The sequence below is a fragment of the Elephantulus edwardii genome, unplaced genomic scaffold, assembly GCF_000299155.1.
Source record: "Elephantulus edwardii isolate Elephantulus edwardi_28Jun2011 unplaced genomic scaffold, EleEdw1.0 scaffold00092, whole genome shotgun sequence".
NCBI classification, from domain to species: Eukaryota; Metazoa; Chordata; class Mammalia; order Macroscelidea; family Macroscelididae; genus Elephantulus; species Elephantulus edwardii.
In genome coordinates this window covers 11,570,315-11,584,272 of record NW_006399842.1, presented here as the reverse complement: position 1 = coordinate 11,584,272, position 13,958 = coordinate 11,570,315, and positions in this window count along the sequence as shown.

The following is a 13,958-nucleotide window of genomic DNA, read 5'->3' as shown; positions in this document are numbered from 1 at the left end:
TAGAGAATTAGCTTTATTGTGGTTGATAATTAAAAAAGAACCCCAAAACCCCTCAGCTCTTTGACATCAAGTTGGAGTGGGTTTTTAGGAGGTTGTAAATTTGATGGGAAGAGAATGCCTATTATTTTTTCCCTGGGGTTGCTGGTGGATTTGAACTATCACAGAGTTTCTATTTTTGATTAACAATGTAACTTCCTATGGAGTATGCCAGACAGACAAAAAACAAAACAAAACAAAACAAAAAACCAATACCCCAGAAAAACCCAACAAACAAATTTCACTGAAAAGAGACAATTGAGTAAATATTAGAAGAAGTAAGCAAGGAGGGAGCCATATAGGTGTCTGGGCAAAGAGTGCTTTTGGTTTTGAAGCAGGTTGTGGAAAATGAGTTCAAGGGGCACCAGCATGACCAGAGTGACTGGAACAGTGAGGTGGCAGAACATGGGGGTGATGGAGTCTGTGCGATCTTGGAGGAGGCTGACCATGGAAAGCCTATTAGGTTGTGGCTGTTACTTTAGTGAGGTGGAGAGTCTTAGGAAGTCAAGGATTCAGTAAGTCAAGGCTTTCCATTATCACCTTCCTATTTAATGTTGTATTGGAAATACTGTCTAGGGCAATAGACAAGAGAAATAAATACGAGGCATCCAACTTGGCAACGAGGTGGTAAAACTAGCTATTTGCAGACAATATGATAAGAGTACACAGAGAACCTCAAAGAAAACTAGGTTAGACCTAGTAGACCACTTCAGTAGAGTATCGGGATATTAGATCAAGATACAAAAATCAGTTGGATTTCTCTACAGCAACAAAAAAAAACACAGAAAAGGATATTAGGATATTAGGTAAGCAGTAATGTTTATAGAGGCCAACCATAGGATAAAATACCCGTGAATAAATCTAACTAGAAATGCTTTATAGAGATACTTTTATAGAGACCTTTGTAAGGACAACTACTACAAAAAAGCACTACAACAAGAAATAGACTTAACTAAACCCTCTATGAGGTGGATTGATTTAGTGACTGGGGTAATCGGGATGGCTGTGTCAGAGGCAGTGCGATTGGCACAGGATAGAGCAGAGTTTAGGGCTGTTTTGCATAGGGTCACAAGCGACTTGACGGCACATAACAACAAATGGAAAAATATCCCCTGTTCATGCATAGGAAGACTGAAAATTGTGAAAATGACAGTCCTACCAAGGACAGTCTATATGTTTAATGCAATCCCAGAGCAAACACCAAACTGATTTCTTAAAGATATAAAAAAGGCAATTGGCAATTTTATTTGGAAAGGAAAGAGACCTCAAATGAGCAAAGTTCTTCTGAAAAATAAAAATGAAGTAGGAGGCATAGAATTCCCTGATCTCAAAGCCTGCTATAGCCATGGTAAACAAAATAGCATGATATTGGTACAATGATAAACACAGAATAATGGAATAGAGTCTAGAATCCAGAAATCAACCCATGTACCTATGATCAGATTGTATTTGACAAGGAATAAAAGCCTATTAAATGGGGAAATGACAACTTCTTTAACAAATGGTGCTGGCAAAATTAGATATGTACTTGCAGAAAACTTTAACAGAATCCACACTTTACACCATACACAAAAATCATCTCAAAGTGGATCAGAGACCTAGGTGTATAGCCCCAAACTACAAACACCATCTAAGACAAAAGTGGATGAAATTTAGAAGCCCTCACCTATGGCATAAATATTGTTATGTACCACTGAGTCAGAACTAACCCATAGCTGACCCACCAGTGGGTTTTCAGAGGCAGTTAATCACATGAAAGGAGATTGCCCATCCATCTCCCATGGAACAGCTGGTAGATTTTATCCTGTGCCTTTGGAATTGCAATAGCCAGAAGTGCACGATCAGAAGAGTACAGAATCAATGAATAGGACCTTCTAAAGATCAAGTTTCTGTATGCAACAAAACCTTTATCCAATAGGGTGGAAAAAACCTCTACTGAGTGGGAAAAAACATTTGGCAATGCCATCTCAGACAAAGGCCTCATAATGAAAGTTTACAGAATACTACAGGATATCTACAAGCAAAAGAATGATAATCCAACCAAAAAACTGTCAACAGACATGAAAAGGTCCTTCCCAAGGGAAGATATTAATATGGCTAACAGGCACATGAAAAAAATGCTCAAAACCACAGGCAACCAATATGCAAATCAAAACCACAGTGAGATACCATCTCAAATCAAAACCACAGTGAGATACCATCTCACCCTAGTAGCAGTGGCAAAGTTTAACAGGATAGCAACCAATGAATATTGGAAAGGATGTAGAGAGATTGGAACTCTCACGCATTGCTGTAGGATTGTAATATTGCACAACCATTCTGGAAGGCAGTTTGGTGGGTTTTTTTTTTTTTTTTTTTTTAAAGCTGACCATAGATATCCCATATGACCCGGCTATTGCACTTCTAGAATTTTAAAACTTAGACAGACATGGAGATTTGCACATCTGTGTTCATAGCAGCATTAGTCACAATAGCAAGAAAATGGAAACAGCCCAAATGCCCATCAACAACAACAACAACAACAACAAAAATGGATTGAGGAATCGTGGCACATTCACCCAATGGAATACTATGCAGCACTTAGCAATGATGAGTTTTAAAAATATCATATATCACATGGGAGAGAATAGAGAGCATTATGCTGAGTGAACTCAGTAGCGTATGGACAAATACTGCATAGGGCCATTGTTTTAATAATGGAAGTATGACTAGTAAAACATGTATAAATGTTGGGAAGGCAAATAAGGGAAGAGGACAGAAAATGGGAGGTATGGAGTTCACTAGGATGGCACAGTTGGGTGGGCAGGTCATGGGAAAGGGCAAAGGAATAGGAAAGATTCAATGGGAACTTTAAGAGACAGTGTGATAATAGAGAGCAATTGTCACTGTTTGTACAAAATATAGTGTATATGGATGATTGTAGAAATAGTGTAAAGGGGAGATTGTGTGGACCACACTGTATACAAATGAAAAACAAGGTCATTGAACTACTGCATGAAAACAAAGAGGGTGAGAGGGAAGGGAGAAGAAAGGGGGGAGAAGAGTTGATCACTGGAATGGTGGAGCTTGATGGTTGGGGAGAAGATAGAGTTGAGGGAGGTTCAATGGAGTGGGTCTTTGGGGGACAGTATGATAATAGACATGGATAGATGGCAGTTAATTGTATGAAGACTGTAAATAAAGGACTGTGTATGGTACAATATGCAAGGATAATGTGCAATGTACAAGGGTGGTTATGTTGAAAAAAGTGGAAGGGAATGAAAAACAGTGTGTGATATAAATAAACTCTGGATATTGTAGTATTAAAAAGTGTGTAGTTCTGCCTTTGGCTAATACTGGATTTGAAGTACTAGAAGATTGTCTAGGAGACAAGCTTGTCCAAAGTAGAACCTGGTAGAGGTTGTTAGGGCTTGGTCAAATGGAAGGATTGAGTTTTACTCAGTACTCTGAGTATATTTACGTTTTAATAAATTGGTGGACCCACATTGAAACTCTGATTGAAGAGATACACATTTGAAAGAAGGGCAGACAGGTAAGAAGAGAAGGAAAAAAGATAAGAGAGAGTGGCTTTTCAAAATTGGGACAAGATATTTGGCTTCTGAGGCACGGTAAACTTGGTGCTCATCATAGCCCCCTTCCAAGTGCTGAGGTTGGAATATGCTCATGGATTGTGATCACCTGGATCCACAGAGTGGAGGCTGAAGGAATACAACAACGGAAAAGCAGGCTGAGCTTGGACAAATTCCTTCAGTGCTGCCCACCGAGCATGCACGGATGTGTGGATAATCAGGGAAGGCTTATTGCCTTGAGGAGCAAGAAGTTGTGAGGACTTCTGGCTTGTTGAGTCGGCTCCATGTGGGGGCTTGGGCTGAGCAAGGAGACTGGCAGATCTGGATCACAGGGAGAAGTGTGGTCTCCTGAGTCTGCAGCTGATACCCATTGAGCCTGGGGACGAATGGCTAGGGAGGAGTTAACCAGACCTCAAACAGTTGAAGTGAACATGATCCATGCTGTGAAGTAGGGTTGATTGCTACAACCTGATGGCTTGTTCTGGACTGGATTTTGCTTGTGGATGCACATATTAAAAGTTTCCCATTTGAACAGAGGACTCTTCAGCAAAAATGGATATACTTGTTTCCTCAGAATACTGCTTTGATGTTGTTATTGTTTTGTACTATAGAGTCAGAACAGACCCATAGCTCACCTGCCAGCAAGTTTTCAGAGGCAGTTAAACATATGGGAGGAGATGCCCATCCTTCTCCCGCGGAGCAGCTGGTGGCCTTAACTGCATGCCTTTGGGACTGCAGTGCAACTTCTTGCCACTAGGCCACAGAGCTCCCCCTGGTTTGATGAAGATGGACAAATTAGAAATTGGCTATCTAAAAGAGGGATATTAGGACGTGAGGCATGAAGTAACTGGCTTACACACTTTTAAGAAGGTAGCTATTATTAGTAAGATGATTGAAAGGGGGGAAATTCCACAATACACATGAAGGAAATAGAATATAAATAAAACTAATTATATACATAAGTAAAAATTAAATAAAAAAGGCACTGTACCAAGGGAAAAGGAAATAAAAGGACAATTTCAAAATTCATCATAAATAAAGTCCAATGCTGTATGCAATAGGGTACTATCCATATACATAAAAGGAAGACCTGTCTAGTATACAGTATAGTAAAACATATAGTATAGTATAGTATAGTATAGTATAGTATAGTATAGTATCGACTACATTATATACCTAGAGGGAGCTCTGGTGGCTTAGTGGCAGGGAGTTGTACTGCCCACCCAATGGCAGGGGTTTCAGGTCCACCAGCTGCTCTGAGGGATAAAGATGGACATTATCCAGTGCAGTTTACAACCTCTGAGTCACCTCTGGAGGATCAGCTATGAGTTGGTTTTGACTAGAAGGCAAATAACAACAGCCTGTATTTATTTTTTTTAATTGAGATTTTAATTAAAGTTTATAGAGACCTTGGATTTTCAGTCATTGATTGTTGTACATTTTCCTCCCTGCCCAACCTGCCCCCCCAGTTCATTTTTCTCTTTGAAAAAAAAGTTCTTGCATTGTTGTACCATTCCCCTACCCCCATCCCTAGTCCACTTTATTATGCAGCTCTTATTCTGGACTGTTTTCATGCAAATAGTACCTAATCACATATTCCTTTTAAACAGTTCTATTCTTCACCTGTTTCAATGAAGTTTACATTATCTATCCCCTCTTTTCTTAGTTTTCCTCCCAATGCGCATGTCAGTCTTGTTTTATAATAGTGGCATTATGCAGTATTTGTCCTTTAATGACTGAGATATTTCACTCAGCAAAATGTATAGAAAGTATTCTTAAAAAGACAGTCTATATTTTAATTTCTAGCATTTCATTTTTATTTCTTTCTACTTGAATTACTTATATCTTCTCTTATGATATATTATTTAAATAGTCTTTAACCTGTTAATTATATTAATTTTAAATTCCTTGTCTCATGATTCTAACATGTTTGTCATATCTGAGTTTGGTTGCAGTGATGTGATGATTACTTTGTCTTACAGATGCTTTAATCTTGCATTTTGCTATCCTTCGTAATTTTCAATTGGAAATAGGACATCCTGTTTCAGATAGTAGAAATAGAAAAATAGGTTTGACTTGGATTTGGGGTGTTTTTTTTAGTATGAAAATTTGTATTAATCTAGGAGTGTACTGCGTTGTTGTTAGGTGTCAAGTAGTGTACAGCTCGCAGTGATCCTACTATGAACAACAGATCTGAACTCTGTCTTATCCTGAGCCATTCTTATCATCCCCAACACATGTGATCCCATTGCCACAGTCACTGAGGGTCTTGCTCTCCTTGACTCACTCTCTCCCTTTCCAAGCATGATATCCCTTTCCAAGGAAAAACTTCTCCTAACAACAAGCCCACGATATGTGAACAAAGCCTTACCATCCTTGCCTCTAAGGAGCATGCTGGCTGCACTTTCTCTAAGAGATATCTGGTTTTTTTTTTAATCATCTGTGGGATGTTCAATACTCTTCTCCAGCACCACAGCTCAAACATATGAATTTTTCTTATGTCATCCTTATTCATTGTCCAGTTCTCAGATGCATCGCCAGTGACTGGAAAGACCATGGCTTAACTGAAGCGTACCTTAGTTTTCAAACTGACAGAATTGTTCTTAGGGACTTGGGAGAGCTCAGGACAATTGGACAGCAGACTTTTGCAACGCTATACATCTCCTGATCTCTTGACTGGTAGTACCAAGGGTGTTGACTGTGGATCCAAGAAGGAGTGTGCTATATGTTGTGTACTGTTGAGGCAGAACGGACCCATAGCTGACCCTCCAGTGGGTTTTCAGAGGCAGTTTAATCATATGGGAGGAGATTGCCTATCTTTCTCCAGCACAGCAGCTGGTGGATTTGAACTACATGCCTTTGGGGTTGCAGTGCATTTTTATCACTAGGCCGCTAGAGCTCCTTATTTTTCTAATGGCCTTGTTGTCTCCTCTTTATTTGGGGCCTCACAAAGTACTCTTCCTCCTCAGAAAAAGCCCAAGTCTTGCATCTCTTTTAGCCAACCCCCAATGGATTACTAGAGATCAGTTGGTGAGGTAGTTAGATGGGGAGGGGGGACCTGAATTCTAAAATATTCCAATTAAATCTCAGTCTTTTATTGAGTCTGTGTTGCTAGTCTATAGCACCTTCACAAGTATTCTTAATTTCTCTCTTGACTGCAGTGTTCACAATCTCGTTCTTTGATGACATCATATCTGTTGACTATCTTGGAATTTCCTCCCTCTCCCCATTTGTTGTGGGCCCTTGAGCAACCAACTTGCAGCTTACTGACCAGTGAGTTTTCAGAGATAGTTAAATGCCTGTCTTTCTCTTATGGAGCAGCTGGTGGATTTCAGCTCTGTGTCTTTGGGTTGGCAGTGCAACTCCTTACCAGTAGGCCACCAGAGCTCCTGGAAGGAGTCTAGAATTGGACAAATGCTCTTCTGAGGTAAGACTCTGAAAAAGTCTTCTCCAATCAAGTCTTTTTGTTTCCTCTATGGAGAGCACTCTGGGTTCTTTACAATGATTACTCCTTTACTAGCACTGCCTGTGGCAGGAGGGTATCTTTCTTGGATTTTCACCAGGAAGAATCTGATGACATTTTCGGGGGGGGGGGGGTAAGCCTACAAAATTATAAGAATTCTTCCTAAAATTATTTCCTCTAGGAGTTTTATCAACTATTATGCACAATTATTGAGAGCATCGTATTAAACAATGAGCCCAAAGCATTTGGTTTATTGCTAGGACACAATGCTCAGTAAATGGTCAGTTATACTGTGATAATAATAAGATCTTCAAGCTCTCTAGGAGATTTAAAGAAACACAGCAATAATGAAATTTCTCTCAAGAAGCCTACAGTCTAGAAAGAAAAACAGAGATAAGTGATATTTGATAAGTAATTAATTTATATTATGATAGTTGCAATAGTATTGCCATGTTCTAGCTGTGTTAGATGCCTGGAGAGAAGAAAACTAAGCCACCCCCACCCAGCCTTTTTTTTTTAAAAAAAAAAGATGACCTGTGTGGCAGGAGCAGTGAGGTGGAGAAGCCTGAGGGTTGATGGGACCTGTGTGATCTTGGAGGCGATTGACCAGGCAGGGCCTCTTAGGCCAGAAATAAGCTGTGGTAGCTATGTTAGTGAGGTGCAGTGTCTTAGGAAGGCTTAAGATGGAAGAATGGTCAGTTGTGGCATCACTTTTAAATGATCCTTCCGGCCGCTGTGTTGCAGACGGAAGAGAGGCATTAGAGAGAACAGCTTGGAAGTGACTGCAGTAATTAAGGCAAGGCATGTTGATGGTTTGGATGAGCGTGGAAGCAGCAGGGGCCATGAGAAAGAGTAAATTCTGGATGTAGTTTGGAATGCAGACAAAATTTCTTAATGAGCTTGATGTGGGGTGAGAAAACAAGAGAAAAGAAAGACTGAGGCCTAGGACAGTAGGAGGAACCTGGGCAGCTCAGCATGACTTTCAGATCGTGGGATGAGATTCAGATTTGGGTGATGAATCTGGGGTATTGGGGAGAGGCCTGGGCAGAGCTAGAATAATTTAGGAGGGATGCTAAGTGTAGTTCTTACATATTGTGCTTCAAGGTAGGGTCTCTCCTCTTGTGATTGTCCAAAGTCTTTGGGATAAATTCTAGAAAAGTATTTAACTATATGGAATTGTTAGTATGTGACCATTTCCGACTTATGATAATAGCAATTTCATATAGCACACCTGAATAGCACACTCCATACACTTGATATTATTGAACCCTTCGGTGAGGTCTGGAACAGTACTCAACAACCAAACACATAAGTATTTCTGAAGGCCCACATAACACATTTTAGGACTATAATCAGACACATGCACTTTCAAGTCAGTTTTTGCTGCCAAGTAAGATAAAACAATTGCAATATTTAGAGCTGTTTTGTTGTTGCTGTTATGTGCCATTGAGTCATCTGCAACTCATAGTGACCCTATGTACAACAGCCCTAAACTCTGCCCTATTCTGTGCCAATCTCACCATCTCTGACACACCTACTGCCATTACCCCAGTCACTGAATCAATTCATCTCCTCGAGGGTTTTCCTCTCCTGCGCTGTCCCTCCACTCTTCCAAGCCTGATGTCCCTCTTCAAGGACTGATCCTTCCTTGCAATATGTACAAAGCATGTCAGACAAAACTTCAGAATCCTTGCCTCCAAGGAGCAGCCTGGCTTCACCCTCTCCAGGACAAACTTGTTCGTTTTCTTAGCAGTCCATGGTATATTCAGTACTCTTCTCCAACACCACAGCTCAAAGGCATCAGTTTGCCTTCCAAGATGGTGGTGGAGGCAGAGACAGCATGGTGAGCTGTGGGAGCAGCAAACTACTTAAAGCAGGGCCATTATGGCCTTCCACAGACTTCGGCTTATTGATAATTGAACACTTAAACAGTTGATGACTGGCCCTCAGTGACGATTGAGGCTCAACAACAGGAATTCAAGGATTCCCAAGGAGAAATGGGATGGATGCTGGGCACCGGCCCTCCTCAAGACTGGTACAGCAAAGCCACCACACTGCCACAAGGTGGACTTGTTCTGGAGAGAATTCTTGGAGCCAGGATGGTGGCTGTGAGGGAAGCGGGTGCACTCTGGCCTCCCGCACAAGAGGGGCCACACACCCGCTGAGCGCCTGTGCGGTGGAGTGGGGGGGGCACACCCCTAACAGCTGCCCGTGCTGGGGGGGGGGGCCCGCATGCCTCCCGCCAGCCTCCCGTGCTGGGGAGGGGGACGCGCGCCCCTCTGGCCGCCTGTGTAGGAGGTGGGGGATGGGATGCATGCCCACCATCTGCAGGTTTGGGTTTCCTTGGACAGGCCAAAGAGGACGATTACCTATACAATGGATTGCTGAAAGTCACTGTGAGTCTGATGACCTTAACAGTGGCAGCATGCACAAGAGGACCGACATCCTAAATGTACCACATATTTTGTTCTGTTGAATGCTTCTGCCAAAAGGTGGTTAGACCTGGGGGGAGTCTGTTCACAATTCTCAGGTTCCCTTTACCATATATAAAGGGGGAGGGCAGTGACACATATTTCAAAATATAGTATGACCACTTATGGGGGGGGGGTGTAAAAGTGGCACTGCTGGAATTGGAAACACTATCCCTGACCACAGAGTCCTCATTCAGGCGAGGGGACCAGACTGGGGTAGGGGCAATTGGAGGGGGAGTATACTAGCCAGATCTTGGGGGGTGTTGTCCTGCTTGGGACTGGCTGCCCTTGGCCCCCAGCTCGGGGTGAGCCATTGCGGCCCTCAGGGTGAGCTCCTCAGTCCCCAGATTATGGCATCTGACCCCTGGGTGGGGAAGGGGGAAAAAAAAGAATGCCTAGGGTATCCAGAGAATGTTACCTAGGCCACCTTCTGCCACCCTCCCCCCCAGTAAACCTGAAAGCAACACCCTCAAAGCCCTTCTATTTGTAACTCACAAGTTTGTTCTCTCTAGGTTTGCTCCCTTTCCTATAGGTAACCTTAACACTGAGTTTTACTCCAGAATTGACCCTGAGCCCAGTGCCAGGGACAAAAAGGAAATACAACTGACAGCTAAGGAAGCAAAGGAGGATGGAGCCTCTGGGTTCAACCAGCCATCCCCACTGGGCCCACGTGGGAAAACACTTTGCAGTCCAGAGGGGAGCAAATGACAGGAAAATATCTTCTAACAGAGCAAGAAGGCAAGCACCTGTAACCCAAGACCACCAGTAAGGTGATAAAGCGTCCTCCCCCCCTTTACATCTACGCCCCTGTTCAGCATGAAGAAACCAGAGAGTCGGCATCCAATTCCCAAATCAATAAGACAGTTGGTTTAATTACTATTGGAAAATGCTTGTCATTCCTCTGTAGCATCTCGTCCCCACTGGACCCTCATCATTTCCTTCACCTGCTCCCCCTACCGACCAAATTGTGCAGCTCTGCAACTGCATCCTGGCCCATCCTCACCCTTCTGCCCCCAACCCTCACCTCCTTGTACCCCCAACATGTTTTTCCCAATAAAACAACAACAACAACAAAACACACACACACACAAAAGGCATCAATTCTCCTTCTATCATTTAGATTTTGGATTATAGACTTATATTATTGTTGTGTTGTTATGTGCCATCTAGTTGACCCACACTCATAGCGAGCCTATGCACAATAGTTTGAGTTCTGCTCTATCTTGAGCCAATATCACTGTCTCTGACATACTTACCCTCATTAACCCAGTTATTGTGTCAACCCATCTCATCCAGGGTTTTCCTCTCTTGCACTGACCCTCCATCCTGCCAAACATATCCTTCTCCAAGGACTAGTCTCTCCTGGCTACATGTCCAAAGTGTGTGAGACAGAGTCTCAAAATCTTTGCCTCCAAGGAGCAGCTTGATTAGATCTGTTAGTTCTCTTGGCAATTCATGATTTGTTCAATACTCCTCCAGCACCACAACACAAAGGCATCAATTCTTCTTCTGTTATCCTTCATTATTGCCTGGCTCTCTAATGCATAGGAAGTAATTGTGGAGACCATGACCCGGATCAGGTGCACCATAGTCTCTAGACTGACATCCTTTCTCTTCAGCACTCTGGAGAAGTCCCTGACAGCAGATTTTCCTAATATAATTTGTCTTTTGATTTCCTGACTGCTGGTGCCAAGTGTGTTGACTATGGACCTGAGCAAGCTAAAATGATTAACAATTTCAAACTCTATCTAGCATGATGCTGCCAATTGTCCCAGTCAATTAAAATAACCCCTCGTGACCTAGAAGGTGGAGAACTGGTCTCATGGCCTAGTGAGTAGAGAGTTGCTCTGGTGGCCTGGTGGGTAGAAAAGTGCCCAACACAAAGGAAGGCAGTTCAGATTCCCCAACTGCTCCTCAGGAGAAAGAAGGGCAAATCTCCACCCATGTTCAGGATCTATCTGAAAAATCTGCTGGAGGGTCAGCTCTGAGTTTTGACTCAGATAAATTCAGGCAGTCACGAACAGCAACAACATTATTATCAATGTTGTAATTACTATAGTTGTGTCCCATAGAGTCAGAGCCAATCCATAGCTGACCCTCCAGCGGGTTTTCAGAGGCACTTAATCACAGGGGAGGAGATTGTCCATCCTTCTGATGATGCATCAGCAATGATAGCTGGGAAAGATCAGTTCACCTCTCCCTATTTCTTCCCGAATTGAGGGGAAAAGGTGAATTTTCCAGTCATGATTTCTTGATAGCTAGACATATTTTTATCTGGGCAATACTCACATTTCTGCATGGGTGTGAATTCAGGTCATAGGCTGAACACCTTCCTGGAATGTCCTAAATGGCTACAGGGCCTCCCTTTTCTGGTTTTCTTGGGATTGAGTCTTTCCCATGCAATATCTGGTGGATTAGAACTATGTTTCTTCGTATTTGCAACATAGCTACTCGCTACTAGGTTTCATGGAGTTAAAGTATGCCAGTGAGCAGAAGTTGCCATGGTACATATTTCAGTTCAATGTTAAGACTGTGTTAATGCCATATAAATGGAAATCACACAACTTCCAGAAGTGGGAAGGATTCAGAGCATCCCAAGGATCCAGAAGTCATTGGTGATGTTTTGGGAAAATTCAGTTATTGGAGCGATGATTGGAATTGATGTCGTGCTTCATTTTCTCCATCTGTGAAGTGGGGCAGGCTAGTGTAAGTGGGTACTTCTAGAAGATGCTGCTAGCATTCATGTGTCCAGAGGCTTTGTGGTTCTCTGTCCCTTTCTTCTGTCGGTGGTTGTTCCTCCCATTCAGTACTTTACATCCTGGCTTACACACTGATTTGCTGAGCAACGTTTCCCCAGATTGTTATAGAAATTTCTCCTTGATGTGCAATGATGGATCAGCAATGATAGCTGGAAAAGATCAGTTCACCTCTCCCTGTTTCTCTCCAAGTTGGGGGGAAAAGGTGAATTTTTTATTCATTATTTCTTGACAGCTAGATATGTTTTGACTTGGGCAATACTCCTGACCTTTCTGCATAGGTGTGAATTCAGGTCATAGGCTGAATGCTTTCCTGGAATGTCCTAAATGGCTACAGGGCCTCTCCTCTTTGTTTTTCTTGGCGAATGAGTCTTTCCAAGGAAGAGAATTTTTTCAAAAGTTGACACACAGGCATGTAGGTGACACTGTAAAGAACTCAGCTGCCTCAAACAAAACCCTTTCTGAAATATAGTTTAAACCTTTAAAACAGTTTCTTTCATATGATTTTAAAAGGAATTAGAAAAATAAATAGAAAAAGTTATCCACATACTTTAAATCAAAGGTTGGAAAACATTTTGTAAAAGTTCAGTTAGGAAATAGTTTAGACTTTGTGTGTAGACCAAGAAGGAAAATGAAATACATCATCATAAAACAGGCAAACACCAAGCCCGTTGTTGTTGCGTCTGTTTCAGTTGATAGTGACCTATGTGTTACATGGCGGAACCGGGCCCTACAGAATGTCTTGTCTATAATCTACAAAGAAACAAATCTTTAAGCCTTTCTCTTGCCCTGTAATCAATCATCAACCTTTCAGTTTGTAGCCAAGGTTAGGAACTTTGGCCACTCAGCATTTGGATAGATGATGAACTTAGACAACTTCTTCACATACTTGTTAGGTGTCATCAGGTCACATCCAACCAGTAGCTGACCCTCGGGCTTTCTAAGGCTGTTCATCCTTCTCCTTTGGAACAACTGGTGGATTTGAACTGTCTGCGTTTGGATTAGCACTGCAACTTCTTACCCACTAGATCACAAATAACTACTATATAACTACTTAGAAATAAAAAGCCTAATTATTAATTCCCAGGCCTTACAACACATGTGAGGAGCTAGAGTTGACCTTTCGGGATTAGTTTCTTAACCACTGTTCCAACCACCCACCAAATGAATAACATTTTAGAGTACTTCCTTCCAGGCTCATTTCCTCCCCCACCCCATTTTTGTGTCTTCTTTTGTGTGTTTTTTTTTAAATTTTAATTAATGTTTCTATCATTCATATACATTGTGTTTCATGCATATACATCATGTTTTACACAACCACTTTACATTGTATTTAGTTCATTTATATTGTGGGAACTTTCCTCCTTATAATCATCTTACTAGTAACTATATTTGTGAAAGCATGTAAGCCAGCTATTTCACACCTCTTGCCCTAATATTGCCATTTTAGATAGTAAATTTCTGATTTCTCCTTCCCTATCAAACCAGTACTCTGAGGAAACAAGCCCACCTCTTTTGCTGAAGAATTCTCTATTCATCTTGGCAACTTTGAGCATCTACCTCCACAAAGTGCAATCCAGAGCAAGCCACCAGGTTGTAACAATCGACAGCATGGGTCATCTCCTCTTCATTTGGTTGGGTTCTGGTCAATGCATCTCCAGCC